This window comes from Pteronotus mesoamericanus, unplaced genomic scaffold (genome assembly GCF_021234165.1).
Source record: "Pteronotus mesoamericanus isolate MK-2021 breed Mesoamerican mustached bat unplaced genomic scaffold, CSHL_Meso_final contig_116, whole genome shotgun sequence".
In the NCBI taxonomy this organism is placed as follows: Eukaryota; Metazoa; Chordata; class Mammalia; order Chiroptera; family Mormoopidae; genus Pteronotus; species Pteronotus mesoamericanus.
Window position 1 is genome coordinate 26,336,235 of NW_026555027.1, and position 18,948 is coordinate 26,355,182.

General features: G+C 37.4%; 1 protein-coding gene across 1 annotated transcript in view; it reads left to right on the top strand.

The window, feature by feature from the left end:
- The window catches only part of PPM1L (protein phosphatase, Mg2+/Mn2+ dependent 1L), a 234,903-nt gene that overhangs the window by 72,560 nt on the left and 143,395 nt on the right, over positions 1 to 18,948 (top strand). The gene's annotated exons all lie outside the window — the stretch shown is intronic.

Genomic DNA, 18,948 nt, shown 5'->3' on the forward strand with positions numbered 1-18,948 from the left:
TTATATTTCCTGTTCTCTTTTAAGGCTTGTGTAAAACCTTTTTTCAGTCTTAAAATACATTAATTCAAGTCTGACCTTTCTTGCTGCATGATAGTTTGAATACCCAAAGCTATTTTCGGTTGTTCCAGATTGTCACAAGAGTTTGATGTCCAGGTGCCAATTGGAAGGACCAAACCTGGTCTGTGGAGGATTGTTTTTAAAATCCGATTCTAAATTAAGCACTTTGGGACAGAAAAATGAGATGTGGCCTACTTCTAACTCACCATTTAACTAAAAGTATATGTATTTTTCTTCTCTGCCTAAATATTTGTCTGGCTCTTTCAGACTTAAAAGGAATATAACTCGGAGCCAAGAGTATTTAGAATCCTCTTTACTCCATTTTTGCCAGGGTATTTTTTGGCTTCTACTCTGCTTAAAATTTATAAAGGGATTTTTCCAAATATTCGGTAAAAATTCTTTAAAAGTTAAAAAAAACTTTTAAATAAAAATAAAAAAAACTTTTTAAATTTTTATTTCTGGCCCTCATGTTCCATATCTCACAAATTATTGAAATGGAATTTAATGTTTGAAGTATGAGACATAGATAGAAGACTTTTAAACATCTAAAATTAATGTATCATTTTAGATCTCATTCTTAGTGACAGTGTCCATATTACTAGCAGGAGTAAAGGGAAATAGATCATAGGTCAAGCTTTGGAGCCATAAAAACCTGACTTCAATTGCTCCCTCTGCCACTTACTACCTGAGTGACCTGAGTATATTCCTGTGATTATATGTCATTTTCTCAGTTCCATGGGTAGAATTTAAAGCAGGTTCTTTTTTCTCTATATAAGTGGAATTTATTCTGAGACACACAGTGACAGAGTATGGATAAAAACCCAAGTAGACTCTAATGGGTGTCTCAGCCTAGAGGCTTTCTGAGACCTGCTAAGATAGAGAGTAGAGGAAGTAGAAAGTCTGGGCAGAAAGCGGGGTGAAGGGTTATGTCTCCTCAGATTTCAGACTCTTATCTTCTCTGAGACTCAGCTTCTTCATTGTTAAAAATGGAGAATAATACTTAACTTACAGGGTTGTAAAGAAGATAAGAATAGATAATTTAGCACAATGGTAGGCCCATAGTAGCCACTCAATAAAAGGGTAGCTGTTGTTATTGCTGGTGGTGGGATTTGTTGTGTTTAATTTACTGAATTTTCCCCCTCCAGCTCTGCCACTCTTTTTCCTTTCCTACCAACCTAGAAGATGTGGATATATACAAAGCCTAGGATCTAGAGCGAGGAGAAAGGAAAAACAAACAAAAACCTTTAGAGATCACAATAGTCTTTTAAGGAAGGCGTCAAGAAAGTACCATGTGGCACATTTCCATTCTGCTGGCCAAAACTTAGTCACATGGCCATACCGGGCTGCAATGGATGCTGGGAAATATAGTCTTCCTGGGTGGCCATTACTATGGAAGATGGGGAAGATCAGCTTTTGATGGATAACCAATAGTCTCTGCCGAGGCATTCAGTGTACTCCTATGCCTTGGTCCAGTGTCTGGGGGAAATAAAACCAATTACGATGTTTTTCTTATGGATATATCATCACATTAAATAGTTTATAATGGGCTTCCATTTCACTGATTTTCTCTAAGTATATTTTATTGATTTTGCTATTACATTTGTCCCATCCCTTTTTCTCCCCTTCCACCTGGTACCCCCATTCCCTCCAGCTATCCTCCTCCTTAACTTATGTCCATGGGTCATTCTTTGGCTTCTCCATTTCCTTTACTATCTTAACCTCCCCCTGTCTATTTTGTACCAACCAATTATGCTTCTTGTTCCCTGTACCTTTTCTCCCATTCTCCCCTTTCCCCCTCCCTGCTGATAACCCTCCATATGATCTCCATTTCTGTGATTCTGTTCCTTTTCTAGTTGTTTGCTTAGTTTGTTTTTATTGTTTTTAGGTTCAGTTGTTGATAGTTGTGAGTTTGTTTCATTTTACTGTTTGTAGTTGTGATCTTCTTTTTCTTAGTTAAGCCTCTTTAACATTTCATATAATAAGGGCTTGGTAATGATGAACTCCTTTAACTTTACCTTGTCTGGGAAGCACTTTATCTGCCCTTCCATTCTAAATGATAGCTCTGCTAGATAGAGTAATCTTGGATGTAGGTCTTTGCTTTTCATGACTTTGAACACTTCTTGCTAGCCCCGTCTTTTAATTTACTATAAAGCATTTGACTTTCAATTAAAGAGGTTAAGATTTTATAATCTTCAGTCTAGTATTACATTGTTTGTTTTAATAGTAATGATACCTTAGAATTTGTGATCTGATCTCAACAATCTCACCTCACAGCCTCACTAACATACATTTTGTGCCAGTTTCTCTTTTGCTGTCACAGGTACCTGTATTGGTCATCATCTCTAGAATTCTGAGGGTCACAGTCAGTGAAATATACACTACAATCACAGTAACAACAAATATATTAAAAAAATGATCACATGTCTGAAGATATTCTTTTGAATGCAATTGTTAGATCATATGAGAAACACATGTGTAGTTTTATGAGAAAAAACCATGCTTTTTTTTTTCCAGAGTGCCTGTGGCATTTTACATTTCTACAAGGAAAGTATCAGTGATCCAATTTCTGTACATTCTCTGAATCCTTGCCAGAATTGGTATTATCACTTTATTTTTTACTTTAGCTAATATGATAACTATGTTGTGCTATTTTGTTGTGATTTTAATTAACGTTTTCCTAATGGAAATAAATATATATCTCCAATAAGCACATGAAGAGAACATGGTATACCTTCTTTGTAGAAATGTCTTTTTGAAATCTTTGCCCATTTAAAAATTGAGTTATTTGCCCTGGCTGGTGTGGCTCAGTGGACTGAGTGTCGGCCTGTGAACCAAAGGGTTGTTGGTTCAATTCCCAGTCAGGGCACATGCCTGGGTTGTGGGCCAAGTTCCCAGTAGGGGGTGCATGAGAGGCAACCACACGTTGATATTTCTCCTCCTCTCTTTGTCCATCCCTTCCCCTCTATCTAAAAAATAAATAAAAAAAATAAATAAAATATATTTTAAAAATTGAATTATTTATCTTTTTATTGTTGAGTTGTAAGAGTTCCTTATTTATTCTGGATGTATGAGTAAATCTCTTGACAAATATATGATTTGTAAATATTTTCTGCCATTCTTGGAATTGTGTTTCCACTTTCTTTTTATTTTCACTTTCTTGATAGTTTCATTTGCAGCACAAAGGTTTTTAATTTCAGTGAAGTCCAATTTATCCTTTTTCTTTTCTTTCTTTCTTTTTTTTTTTTTTTTGTTTGTATCTTAGGTACTTTTGTTGCTGTATCTCAGAATTCATTGCCTGACCCAAGGTTGCAAATTTATTCCAATGTTTTCTTTTATGAATTTTATAGTTTTAATTCTTACATTTAGGTCTTTGGTCCATTTTGAATTATTTTTTATCTATGGTGTAAAAGGTTTCTTTCCAGCTTTATTGAGATATAATTGGCATATAACATTGTGTAAGTTTAAGATGTACCCTATAGTGATTGGACACACATATATATTGAGAAATGATTATTGCAATAAGGTTGGTTAACACCTTTATGACCTCACATAACTACCATTTTTGTTAGTGATGACATTTAAGATCTACTCTCTTAGTAACTTTCAAGTAATACAATATTGTTGTGTATAGTCACTATATTATACATTAGCTCCCCAGAACTTGTTCATCATATTTCTTATGTGTTTTTCTAAAAAGTTTTAAAGCTTTACATTTTACATTTCAGTCTGTGATTCATTCGAGTTAGTTTTGTAAAAGATGTGTCCAGTTGTGCCAGTACCATTTGTTGAACTCAAATAAAATTTTTAGGTTAAAATTTAACTGTCCCATATGTAGTCAGACTTGAAGCTGATTTTCCTTCTGAGAAGAAAGTATATCTGAGATTGAATTTTCCACTTATTAACCTTTTTTTTTTAAAAGAAAGATTTTACCCATTTGTTTTCACAGGGAAAGGGAGGGAGAATGAGAGGGAGAGAAACATCTTTTGATTGCCTCTCATATGCATCCTGACTGGGCACAGAACCCACAACCCAGGCATGTACCCTGACTGGGAATCAAACTGCTGGACAGTGCCCAACCAACTGAGCCACACTGGTCAGGGCTCCACTTATTAGCCTTTAAAGTAGAAAAACAAATAAGAAGTAGAGGTATCAAGAATCTAAGAAGTAGATGTACCACCTTGGTGTTTCGACCTGAAAAAGGAAGATAATTCTTACTTGTTGCCAAAATAAAAATATGAGGATTAAAATCAGAAATAACAATTTCTTGTTATAATGGTACTTTATAATGCCACTTAGCAGACTTAAAAATAGAACAGTATTTGATAAGAATCCTCCCAGTAAAGAAAGGATGCTTTCCTTGAAAATGAAAACAGATGTATTATATAGAAGTTCTAAGGTCTTCAAGCTAAAGTAATGAACAACAATAAAAAGTTTTGGCTTTTCACATTTCAGGTCTTATTGTCTGGAACTTTGTTCATCTGTGGCTTTTATTAGGTTGTCTGTGAACAGTTGGTGCACATATGGTTAAGTTCCACCTCATTAGCAGAATATAAGTTTTCCATGTAGTTTTGTTGACTATTTTTTTGTAGTTATTTTTCTTTAAGACAAGTTTCTGTTTTATGAAAGTTTGGCTTTTATGTCTTGGGAAATCTCTGTTGATACTTTATATTTGTTTTAAAATACCCATCTTCTGTGAAGTTTTGCAGTCATGTGTTAGATACTTTATACTGTATTATATTCCTTTAAAAATTTGAGTCATGAGGTTACTCAATTTGAAAGATATATTAAAAAAATTATGGCATATAAGATAAGCCTTTTAAAGCACAACAATCTCCTGTTATCTGGAATAGCAGAATCACTGAGAATTATCATATATACCATAGGTGGGTTACCAGTGAAATCGGTTAGTTATAAAGCATATTTTGACCATGTGCATAGATTTTTTATTGACATATAATTTTTTGACTTATATACCATATAATTTACCCATTTAAAGTGTAGTACTTAGTGGTTTTTAGTATGTTCACCAAGTTGTGCAACCATTACCACTAATTACAGAATATTTGTTAGTCCCTTAGAATTTATTTTTGCTAATTTTATGTTTAATTTATTTCAAAATAGATTAGAGGTGGTTTATAATAAGAGACTTATTATAACACAGCCAGCATATAAGAGCTCAAAAACAATAGTACGAAGGGAGGAATGAATATACCAAAAATTCAAACAGAAGCTAATGTAATATTGCTTTTGAGCAAAGCATACAGATCTAAAACTTTGAATCTGACAGTGTCTTATCTTCCATCATGGATCCAAAATTACATTCCTAATAACAAGTCATATCATGTAGCTTCTTTTTTTAAACTCCTTAATTCCTACAGCCAGAAGTCATGTCTCCAGTTAACGTATGATACTTGTTCAAGATTACGTATATGGAAACTGGTGGGTGGATAGGGATTTGTGTGTAGGACATGGCACATCTGTTTATAGCATCAATTTTATGTAAACATTTAGGAAAAAACAATATTTTATATTACTTTGAAAGTATTGTTTAATATAAGAAATACAACATCAGACTGACATACCTTGTTTTATTGCACTTCTCACATATTTCTTTCTTTTCTTTTTCTTTTTAAAACAAATTGGAGGTTTGTGGCAACCCTACATTGAACAAGTCTATTACCATCATTTTCTCAACAGCATTTGTTCACTTTGGGTCTCTGTGTCACATTTTGGTAATAGTCACAATATTTCAAACTTTTTCATCATTATTATACATGTTTGTTATGTTGATCTGTGATCACTGACCTTTGATGTTACTTTTATAAGTGTTTTGGGGTGCAACAAACTATGCCCAAATAAGCAGTAAGCTTACATTGATAAATGTGTTTTGACTACCACACTGACTAGTTATTCCTCCATTACTCTCCCTCTTCTTGGGCCTCTCTATTCTCTGAGACACAACAATACTGAAATTGGGCTAATTAATAATTAATTAATAATTAGCCCAATTCAAGTGAAAGGAGAACTTGTCTTTCACTTTTCCGTTTCTATTCTCTGACCATAATCTCCATGTCGGAATCTTTTCTGCTGTCCTCTTGAATGTATATCCTTCTTATCTTTGTGGCTGTCGGTTTGGCATTGCCACCAGGAAAGTTTGAAGCTTCACAAACTCTGTATGTCTAAAATGAAATTCCCCGTCTTTCTTGCTGAATTAATTCTCCTCAATTATTCTTTCTCATTTTGTGAAACCACCATCTACTTAATTACTGAATTTAGAAATCTTAGCAATTCTCCAGGATCCTTCTTCCTCACTTATCCCCTTCAAATTAACCAAGACCTCTCAATTTTATTTCCAGATATTTTGGAAATTAATTTAATTATTCCAAAGCTATTGTCTTCACTCTCCAGTAATGAAGGGAGGAGAGTGCATGTGGGGAGTAGGGAAATTAACACTGTCCAGCCCAGTGACTTCATTTTGAACCTCAGGCTATAATTCAGGACATCAGTTATGTGGGCCTATATTATACATCAAATATTTGTCTTGTTTTCTGTTCCTGACATCTCAGGGATTACTCTATCTTTTTTTCTCTTCATCTACCCATGCATAATTCCTTTACTTCTCTGCTTACCTGAACCGCCCTGGAATTCTTTAAATTGCCCTCTACCTAGAGAGACTTGGGCCTTTAACAGAGCCACATGACGTCCCCCTCAGGGACTGTTCTCCAGACCCTCTCTCACATCCAGCAGACACTGCGTTGCAGTGGCAGACAGAGGCTTCTGTGTGTCTGGGAGCCCTGTGTTCTCTTGGTTGTCCCAGAGCCTGGGCTGGAATTGGCGGCCGTTTCATTTTTTTTCTCGGCGGGGCGGGGAACAGGGCTGTTTAGCCAGCTGTGTCTGCAGTTCTATGTGATGGCTCCACTGGCGATTCCATGGGAGGAAGGTGTCTGCTTTAAGGAAGGTTGCTATTTTTTGTCGTTATTGTTGTTTTCTCTCTGTCCTTTTGCATACGTGTCAGAGAGCAATTCTCTCACCAATCATTACTGCAAGGTTTTCTATGTCCCTTCAGTCTCTCAGTGCCCATCCCTCTCTGAAAGAGATCCTGGTAAATACTGTCATTTACATATTTATTTTTATTCTCCTCCTCCTGTCACAAAGGGTTTGAAATATTATACAGCCATGAGACCTGACAGATGTTAAATTTCACTTCATTTGCAGGCAGAATTCTTTTTTTAAACATGGAAATGGAGTGATGGGATCTCATTTGGAAAACCAGAGAGATGACTCCTGCCAGCAGAGATGACTAAAAATTAAAGACAGTGCCTGCTTGTGATTAATCTGTATTTACTGAAGTAGATGTATTTTTGATTGTCTATCCTCTAGGGTTAAAAAGGTATTAAAGGTATTGGCTGTATTCTTTGAAAAGCGGAGGTCTGTGTCCAAACTTAAGGCCAAATTGTGAAAAAAGGCAATTCAAAGGTCTGTTTTTTCTTAGAAGTAAATGAGCTCTGCCAGTAGATTTCATGGCTCTTTGCAGGGATACTTTGCTCCAGCACGAGGCCTTCCAACTTGAGGTTAATTATTCCTTTTAGGAAGTTCCATCTTCTTGGAAGAAATAGACACTTCATCTTTCTGAAGATGAAAGAAAGAGACGAAAGCTTATTAAGCTATTTGTTGAATGTCTAACGTGAAGGCTTTGATGAGGGGAAAAAAGATACATTTTTGAGAACAAGATTTTTTATAAAGAGAAGGTCTTTGGTTAAGTGTTTAGTAGGGACATTAGTTAACTGGCGGGAAAGAGTAGATATTTGAGGAATGGAGAGAGACAAGCCAGGCAATGGGAAGGGAAGGAGGACGGTAGGAAGGCACCCAAGACACGTTCTGTCATTATTCTTAGAGTGAGCCCGACTAGAGTCTGTTTTCTCTGAGCCAAGATCTTCCATTCTCTTTCAAGTGAAGTCCAGGTTTTGCCCTTCATAGAAAATGAGTTCTTTGATGTTTGTGATGTCGTGTCAATTTTTCCCCTAAGGGACAGATAATTAGAACTCTCTGATGAAAAAAAGGTTCTGTGGCCTCTCATAGACAGTCATTTTCCGAACCATCAAATGAAGTTCAGCTTTAATCTTCAGAGTAAATGAAGATTAGTTAGGATGTATTAAACTCTGAGTTCAATGTTCATGACAAGTGTTTCATAAGGGAAGATGCTGGCTATCATTTCTCCTCAGAAGGAAATCATTCTGAGGGTTATGGCAACAACAGAAACGGGAGGAGCTGGGGCAGCTGAGCATCCAGGACAATCAGGACAACTGGAACAATGGAGTTTCATTGTTTATTTCTGTATTTCCCTCTCCCAAAGTGATTAAGGGAAATATTTACTCTTTAAAAACATGTTAATTCCTGACAGAGATAGCTCAATGAAAAGGAATACTAGTGAGAGAGCTTAGCCCATTCTTGTCTAATTTTTCCCCTCCAATAAAATTCTTACAGTTGAATAATCCATTGATTCAAGATACAGAAGGCTGATAATTTTATCTTGAGCTCATTCATCCAAAGATACATATAACACAAATGCAAAAAGTCAGGCCCTTATGCTGCAAAACCCAGCTCATCCTGTTTAAACAAACTGGATGGAAAGGTCTCAGTCTTTCACTTGCTGTCAGTCAGCAGCTGTATTTTTAATATTGTACTTTCCCAATTGTATTCTGTGGACAGTTAGTCATCTCTAAAGGTACTTCAGGTGATTGATTGTAGAATTTGTTTATAATACAATGGTATCTTTATTTTATTTGGTGTTCAACAAAAGCAATGCCATTTCCCTAATTAATTGAAAACAGATATTCTTTATCTTTAGGGTCCTGTATTAGTTTCCTGTGGCTGCTGTTACAAATTACCATGAAGATGACAGCTTAAAACAATAGAAATTTATTTTCTCACAGTTCTGGGGGCCGGATGCCTGAAATCAATATGGTGGCAAGGTTGTACTCCCTATGAAGGCTATAGGGGACCACCTGTTCTTTGCTTCGTCCAGCATCTGGTGTTGCCTAGCATTCCTTGGCTTGTGGCTGCATCACTCCAGTCTTTGCCTCGTCCTCCTAAAACTCAACGCTGTTTGCATTCAGGGCCCACTAAACCCCTCTTCTCAAGATTCTTAATTTAATCACACCTTTTACCTTATAAGGTAATATTCACAGGTTCTGTGGATTAGGACATGGACAAATCTTTTTTGGGGCCATCATGTAGCCTACCACAAGTACTTTGCCCTTTCATATTAGTCTATAAGATTTAGAATGTTCAATCTATCTATTCAGCATGCATTAAGAATATATCATCATAATCTTTCTAAAATTCTGATTAGATCTAGATAGAGGTGAAAATATGAACATTTGCTTTTCCAATAATCAAACTAGATTTAATTATTTGTGTTATGGACTGCACTAGAGAAATAAAAATAGAAAACATGAAAGGGAACATAATTCCAATATTATTTATATTTGATCTCTGTCAAGAATAAACATAAAATATTAAAACCATTAGACTTTAAAAATCACTTTTTAACATCATTTACATAACTGGAAAGTACTGAGTGATAAGGGGTACATTTGGGTTATGTTGAATGGGTATGGGAAATAATTTATTTGGGGTTGAAATTTCATCAGTGAAATAACCCATAAATTGCATTCATTATGAGAGAGTTAGCTATAGTTTTTTGATAGAAAGTACTCATGAAACTAAAGATAGTTTACACTGAATTTGTTTGCAATTTAATTCATTTTGACAGATGCCAACAAAACATTTCTTCTTTTTGTAGTATTCAGAAAAAAGAGAGCATGTGATGTCAAACTTTAATTAACCTTTCTCTTTCTATATGTGGACTTTTCCTACACAAACAGGTATTTATATTATAACTACAGATCTGCATATATCAGTTGCTGACAGCGGTGTCATACTAGTATGTCCCCAGATAGTAAGGTTTATTAAGGTTTGCTGAATATTCTTTCTTTTTTTAATTATATTTTATTGATTAGGCTATTACAATTGTCTTTATTTTCCCCCTTTCCACCTTCCCCCTTCCACCGAGCACCCCCACCCCCTCAGGCAATCCCCACACCATTGTTCATGTCCATGGGTCAAGTCTAAATGTTTTTTGGCTACCCCATTGTCTATGCTGTACTTTACATCCCCATGACTATTTTGTAACTACCTATTTGTACTTCTTAATCCCCTCACCTCTTCACCCATTCCCCCACACCTCCTTCCCTTCTGGCAACTGTCAAAACGCTGTCTGTATTCATGATTTTGTCTCTGTTCTTGTTTGCTTAGTTTGCTTTTTACATTCAGTTGTTGATAGATATGTATTCATTGCCATTTTACTGTTCACAGTTTTGATCTTCTTTTTCTTAAATAAGTCCCTTTAACATTTCATATGACAGTGGTTTGGTGATGATGAACTCCTTTAGTTTTTTCTTGTCTGGGAAGCTCTTTATCTGCTCTTCGATTCTAAATATTAGCTTTGCTGGGTAGAGCAATCTTGGCTGTAGGTCCCCACTTTTCATGACTTTGGATATTTCTTGCCCTTGTCTGCGGCTCTGTGGGTGGAGGGTTCAGAAAAGGGATGTTGGCCTCTGCTCACCTTTCTATCTGGGAGAAAGCTGTCCCCCAGCTCTCGCCTTGATGCCAGACACTTCAGTTTCTCCTTGTGTACCACTGATGCCTTTCAAGCTGCTACCCCAGTGCTGGAGCTCAGAGGGAGTGAGTCTGAGTAAGTCTGTGTGTAGGTTCTTTGAGAGGAACTGCTTGGGCCTCCAAAAGTTTCTTCCAGTGACTCAATCCCTGCTGATTTTTGTAGGCAGAAGTCATGGGGATGTATCTTCCTGGCACTGGAACCCTGGGCTGGGGGGCCTGGTGTGGGGCTGGGATTCCTCACTCCTGAGACATCCCTCCTGAAATTTTATCTACCACATGTGGATGTGGGACCAGCCTGTTCCACATCTCTGCCACTCGCACCAGCCTGGATAGATGCGGTTTCTTAATTCCATAGTTGTTGGACTTCCATTCAACTTAAGTTCTGAAGGTTCTGAGTAATGCTTGTTCTGTATTTTAGTTCTAATTTTGGTGTGATTATGCGAGGAGGTGAGCTGTGTTTACTATGCTACCACCTTGATTGGAAGTCCCTGCTGGTCACTTTGCTGAATTTTCAAGTGGTCTTTGCATGGTAGGTAGGCAGTGCCAAATTGATTAAATAGATCTCTCTTTTAGACCTTAGAAATGTCTTCTATGTATAAACCAGCTATATGTGCTGACCCCATTTTGTGGTTCAATTCATTTAAAAATGAGGACTGGAGCCTGGAGTAGAGTCACCCTCATTGCCTATCTTTACCTAAAATTCAGAGAACTCATTTTGAAGGGGCCAGAGCCAGTTGGTACACCTCTGGGGACTGTCCTGAGAGTGTCTTTGGCTGGGTAGTGTTTCCTCTATACTGCTGTATAGGAATAAAGGGGGTGGAATGTACAATGTAGGGTATTTTTAGGATATACCTGTCTGAGTGTACATAGGAAACAGTGAAAGATAAGGGTAGAACCATCCATTGAATTTTAATCATGGAAGGCCTTGACTACCAGGCTTGGAAATTTGGGTTTTCTTTTTCTGAAAATTTGTCTCTCATTTTCTCTCTTTCCCCTGTTATCTTACATGGCAATAGATTTACTTAGATTATTTTTACAGTTGATCAGTAGTGTTAGTCTGTCTATAATTTTAAACAAATTTTTGAAACTAGTGAAAGTATATTTTGGTGTTTGATTCTAAATTTCCTATCCTTTACTTGGCCAAAAGTAACAAACAAAAAATCCTGGATTTTGAATTTTAAGTTTCAACCTACTTAAAAAAAAAAAAAAGAGGTTATATTCTTGATGTTATAGTTCCTTTAAAAAATGCCGTATCTTTTCAGACAAAATATGGAAATTTTGCTTCCAGAAGACATGGTTTCTTCTTTCTAATTATGTTCTTTAAAATTCTGACAGTGTGGGCCTTGAAAAGTATACTACTATAATTCTTAAATGTACTCAATATTTTTTGTAAAATTCAACACATTTTTCTTTAGCCCGGGCAGTCATTAGGATTTAAACCATTATTTGTAAAATTAATGGGTTCATAATTTAAAAAAAAACAAACCAACCCAAACTCCTCCTTTGATATACAACTAAAATTGTTTTGTTTGTGTTGCTGGTTGGATCACCAAGATCCAACTCCATGACTAAGTGGCGTGATTAAGATGTCTGCCTTAAAAATATGATGCAAAACCCCAGTCTTCTCTTGCCTTTTGTCTTGCAACTAGGACCGTGTCATTTTCTGAACTTCACATGTATAATAGTCCTGACTTGTGGGGACTCAATTCATTTATATTCTATTGTTTATTCATTCATTCTTTCATATTGAGTATCTATTCTGTGCCAGTCCTGTGAATACAGAAATGAAAGGCATGATTCCTGCGCTTGTAGAGGTTACTGGCTTGTGGGAGAGGCAGGCGTAAAAAACAAATAATTGCAGCTATTATAGTGGTAAGACAAAGTCCTGCTTGTGGTTTATACTCTCTACCAACATCCCCCAACTGATTATTTTCTTTTCTGGGCTTTTTTTCTCTTTGTCCCTCAACCTCCTTTTCAGATAACCATGTATACATATTGCTTGCTTTCTCTTTCCTGCTTCCTTGTTTCCCCATTTTGGGTGTGAAAGCATTTTCCTGCAACAGCTTCCTTTCCTGACACTTTGGTAGCCCTCGCCAGCATCCCAGCTTTGTCTTTTAATGTTAACAGAGAGAAATAATGTGTCTTATTATTTGTGAAGCATTTAGGCTATCGTAGTTGATATGAAAAAGGGCAGAGCCTACTGTCCTAAAAGGAAAATTATCCAGATTATTTAATGTGAACCAGGTATATATATATACATATATATGCAATAAGTAAAGCAGTGCCTCCATTTTAGGACAAATAGCTTTCAAAACAGCTTCAAGTGCAATGAATCGCAGTAGAGTCTTATCTTTTTATTGTTAGATTTGCTTTTATAGTGGAAGACTATATCTGGCCCTGAGAAAGGGGGAAATTTCTCCCTTAATTTCATATCTTATATTTTGAATAAAATTACAAGTCTTAAGGGAGAGTTTGCTAAACAGTGAAGCACAGGTAAATAAAATTCAAGTTGTTTATATAGGTGGCATTAATTCATCTTTAAATTCTTAACGAATTACTGAAAGCTTGAGGTGTAGTCCTACGTCTTGAGCCGTGCCCTGAGCTTGGGCATGTTATTTTCCCCCTCTATAAATAAGGGGTTAGTGTGACAGACATTTGTTTCGTTCCTTTCCTCTCTATTCTTGGGGGACTTGGTGCTTTCCCATATTTGGTCCTCATTGTTCATGAGGGTCCAACCCCGTTCAGTCCCTTTTATCCAGAGATATGCATGTGAACCAGTCCAGGTCAATTAATTGCGATCTCCCCTGGCCACTGCAGTTGGTTAGGCCACCCAGGCTGCATGATCAGAAGTCATCTTCTGAGAGAGGCTTCCCGCCACCCCTCCCCCTAAGTTTCCTAAGTTAGGTAGAATGGAAAGCTGGAATTGTAGGGATCCTCCACACGGGGAGTACTAGAGACAGAGCCTGTACAGGGGAAAGCAGATCCAGCAGAAATCTACATCTACCACTGCCTTTTCAGATATTTGACCAATAAAGGATTTTTCTGTTGTTTGTTTGTTTATCTTAAGCTGGTTTGAGTTGCTCTTTATTCTGACACATGCAAATGGCAGGGTCTAGCCTAATTCAGTTGGGATAATTAACCTCCAAGGCCTTTCTATTTTCCACATTCTTTGATTCTTTAACTTCCTGTATCCACATGCAAGTTAGATTACTGTGACTGAATGAGGCCAGACAATTAATAACTAGATTTTCTCAAAAGGAGTAGCTTCTCCATCTGAGAAATTTCAGTGGAAGGGTCAAGAACAGTTATTCTACATTTTGATTTCATTTATCTTTATTTTGTAGTGTATTTCACCTTCTATGACTGTTATTTACTGGTGCTGTAATTGTATCTACGCCTACTGGGTTCTGTACAATAAAACAAAAGAGAATGAAAGCCAAATTCTGTTTGGTTTTAGAAATGTAACTTTTTAAGAATATTACAAGAGAATGGAGAAAGAGATGCCTGTGGGATTCCTGATGAAACCGGAAGGAATTTGTGAGAGAGTTCATGAGGCAGTAAGTGGGAAGGGCGCAGTAACATGGTACTGGGCACACAGTCAGGAAGGAGCATGGACGTGGGAGCCTCAGGTGGGAGTCCCGGCTCCAACCTTCTTTAGCTGTAACCTTGATCAAATCATGTAAACTTCTCTCATCTTTCAAATGTTTGGGTCCTTGTGAGAATGATGCGGTATAATGTGCCTGAAGGCTTTACATGTAAAACCTCATGATGGCTGAAATCACTTAGGAATGAATGAGCCTAGATTACTCAGTGAGTTTTATTGATGAATTTGTGACAGAAGAAACACATTGGGAAATATTAGGAAATAAGATCAGATTTGGAGATAGCTTCAGGTTTTAAAATCCAGACTGAGGAGTTTAAACTTGTTTAAAGAAGTGAGTGTTAGTCACCACTTCCAGGTGCCTTCCTCCAGATTATTTGTTAAACTTAGTTCCTTTCTCTTGGTTCAAGTACAAACTCTTAACTTACCTTATGGATGCCAGTCTTCCATATCTAACATCCTGTTACCACATTTATCTTCCTAAAAATAATATACTCTACATGATGAAGGCAACTGGATGTGGTGACCAATAGAAGATAGAGAATGAAAGATAGGATTGAGTAAAACTGTGTCTGAGAGACTGGGACATTGGTGGAATTATTAACAGAAGGGGGCTGATTGGTAAGGGGCCCACAATGAGGTGATCATACACCCAACTGGAGTCACTGCCTAGGAAGTTGCAGATTTAGGTGTGGCACTTAGATAGTGGAGGGAGTAGAGTCCTCGTATAGATTTAGAAGCCACAGAGTCATTGAACTTTATATCTCAAAGTGCCCTGTCTTAGTCAGTTTGGACTGCCATAACAAAATACCACAGACTGCGTGGCTTAAGCAGTAAACATTTATTTCTACAATGCTGAAGGCTGTAAAGTTCAGGATCAAGGTGCTGGCAGATTCAGTGTCTGGCTGAGGGCCCTCTTCCTGGTTTGCAGACAGCTGTTTTCTTGCTTTATCCTCATATAGTGGAAACAGAGAGAGAGAAAGGAAGCTCTCTTGTAACTCCAGTGGGGGATCTAATCTCATTTAGGAGGGGCTTCACCCTTGAGACCTACTTATATCCCCAAGTCCCTACCTCCAGAAACCATCACATTGGGGATTAGGGCTTCAATATATGCGATTATTGGGACACAAGTATTTAGTTCACAGCAGGTTCTTAAGACATCATTTAGCTTTGTCCCCCCCCCGCCCCCCAGAGAAGAGGTTGGATCAAAGTGCATTGTTAATAACACAGGTAGGAATATAATCCATATTTGCTGGCTCCAAGGCAATTATTCTTTCTTCTCTACCATGTAATCTCCCTATGACATCAACCCAGAGATTACAAAGGGAGCTGTATTGATAGAGTAAGGAATATAAGGAAGATAAAATATGTAACGCAGCAGAATATAGTGTCATTTCCTATTATTTGCTAACTAAAGCTCTGAAGATACTGATAGCTTTGACGTGATAAAGCTCTCATTATTGGGGCCATTCAGATCAAGTGGGTGACAAGGAAAAGCTGGCTTATTAAATGCTTAGCAACTGATATAAAGCAACTCTAACATTCTTATTCTCATGCCAACTGATCTTTCAGGCATTATAGTGTAATTATTTATTTAGAATGTGAGTTTTGATGCTAAGCAATCCTGCACTCGATTCCTGTTCTGTTATTTGCTGTCTGCAAAGCCTTCGAGCTTCAGTTTTCTAATCTGTAAAGAGATAGTAACAATTACCTCATAGGGTAGTTGTATGTATTGATGATTATATCAGTTTCCTGCTGCTGCTATAACAAATGACCAAAAATTTAGTGGCTTCCAACAACACAAGTTTATTATTACAGTTTCGGAGGTTAGACTTCTGAAAACAGGGCTAATTAAAGTGTTACCAAGCCTGTGCTTCTTTTAAAGGCTTTAGGGGAGAATTGACTCCTTGCCTCTCCCAGCTGCTGGAGACCGCCCGCATTCCTTGTGTCACGGCCCCCTTCCAGCGACGGCACTCCGGCTTTTGCTTCTGTTGTCACGTTTCCTGTGACTCTGGTAGTTCTGCCTCCTTCTTTTAAGGATCCCTGTGAGTACATTGGGTCTACTGAGATAATCCTGGATGATCTTCCCGTTTCAAGATCCTTAACATCATCCCATCTGCAGAGTCCCATCTGTCATTGTAAGGGAACATATTCACAGGTACCAGGGATTAGGATGTGGACGTATGTGGGGCATCATTGTTCTGCCTACCACGCTGATGATGATGCTACTGATGAAGATGATGAGGAATAGTAGCTACTACTAATTACATTTCATTTTCTCCTCAAATTACGTCGAGTATTTTGTCAAAGACAATAAGCTCTTCTATCCCAAAACATGTAAGAGGAGCAAGGCTAGCCTAACAAGAGAATTGAATTTCTGATTTGATAAAAGCTTGTGCTCTTTATATTTTTACTTTTCAATTATAGCTTACATTGACCATTATTTTGTATTAGTTCAGGTATACAGCATAGTGGTTAGACAATCATATACTGGACACAGTGATCATCCTGATATTTCCAGTACCACTTGGCACCATACATAGCTGTTTCACCCTGTAGTCAAAAACGGCTTTCTTCACAGGGCTACCAGGAACCCCCGGAACGTTTTACATTAGTCATCCTTTTGATTCAGGCATTGAAAAGATAGCAAAATGCAACTATGTTTTCTGGAAAAAAACCAGCCATCAGTCTAGCACAAGTGACCAATTAGGAAGATCTAGTCAGGCACTAAGGAGACGTGAAATAGGATAGGTGGGTTTTGATTTAGAATGAGATAAAGGATTTGTTTAGAGCAGAGGGTCAGTATTCATATTTGCAAGAGTGAACAGTCTGTTTTGCTCAGGCCCAGGCAGGAGACAGTCATACACAGAACATGCACAGGAAGTTTTAGTCTTCATTCCTGATCCTACACTCTCACTCTCTCAGTCTCTGTCTCTGTCTCTGTCTGTCTGTCTGTCTGTCTGTCTCTCACACCACACACACACACACAAACAGTTCTGAGACCATAATACTGCCAAATTTCCAAGTGAGTCTTAGTTTTCAGGGAAACTATGGATAAAAATTAAGAGGCCATATTCAAGAAAACAGTTTAAAAAAAAAGCTTGAGTGAAGTTGCAGAATAAAATGATGATCGGCTTTTAAAAAACACTAGTATAAAGAATACTTCTTGCTTTAATTTTCCTTCCAATTTATTATAGATTATAGGTCTGCTGAGGAGAAAAATAAAAGACAGGATGCCATTTTCCTTAAAAACACAAATCAGACAAATTGTTACACAGTGGGAGGATATTCCACTAATTTGACAGCCACTCAATGTGTTCATTTACTAGCCTTTCTCAGACAAGACCTGTGTGGCTATTATCTTTCCAGATGTTTCCACCAATACATTGTCATATAGCAGGTGTTTTTGTTGATTTTTTTAACTTCAAATAAAATACCACAGATTAAGATAATGATTTTAAACTAAAGTCTGTAGAATTTAAAAAATGCAGACTTGGACACCACATTCAGAATAATTTATAGCAAACCAAAGGCCATCCATTATCTGTTTCTATCTTAGTGTTCTAGCCTTCTTTCTCAGCTCTTGGATTACCCAGTGCTGTCTGCCAGCCAGCTAAATTCACTATTTTCTGCTTGGCAGGTATATTCCCCTTCACCCCACTAAATGCCTTCTGCGATTAAATTATTTTTTCCTATAGAAATTTAACCTCATCCATCACTGTTGCTACCTGGAGAAAGCTTTGCTTTCATCACCCAGTGGTGAAACAGGTTGACATTTCTCACTAAAGCTCCAACCCCTAGTCCTAGCACTGATTTAAGTCATGTGCTGCTGTGAAAAGTGTCTAGTACCTGCATAAAGTATGACTATGAAGTTATTGGACTGTGAGGAGGCACTTTATAGACTGGATAGCTATCAAGTATGTTGTTGCAGATTGAATCTTACCAATATGTAATCAATAGTTGGCTCCTGGGTCACACAAACAAGCCTAATTCTTTAAAAATTAAAAAAACTTACCCAAGTATATGTTTATTGATTTTTAGAGTGAGGGGGAGAGAAAGAGGGAGAGAAAGAAAGAGAGAGAGAGAAAGATAGAGAGAGAGAGAGAGAAAACACATTGATATGAGAGAGAAACATGTGTTGGTTGCCTCCTGTGATGAACCCACAGCCTAGGTATATGCCCTGACTGGAAATCAAACCCGCAACCTCTCAGTCTTTGGAACTAAGTTCTAATCAACTGAACCACCCAGCCAAAGCCAAGTCTAATTCTTTAAGTGAGCTATTCTTTCTGTCTAAAACCCTCATGTCTCACTGTTCTTGAACATTTTTCCAGGTGTCAACGGTGCAATTTTTAGGACTTCATAGTTTCCTAAAAGCACCCATGGAGAACTCAGGGTAAGAATGTGCATTCTGTGAGGAAGTTAACTAATCTAATTGAAATATTTGAGTTGTAAAAACCAACTGGATGGATGTAGGTATATGAAGGAACCCTGGGTAGGTAAAGAAGTTGGTTTCAGAAGTGCCTGAAAGTCTCCTGATAGACCATCCCAGAATCTCTACCTCTCTCACTCAGAAATCTGTTGGATTTGCTACCACCCTATATTGAACTGTA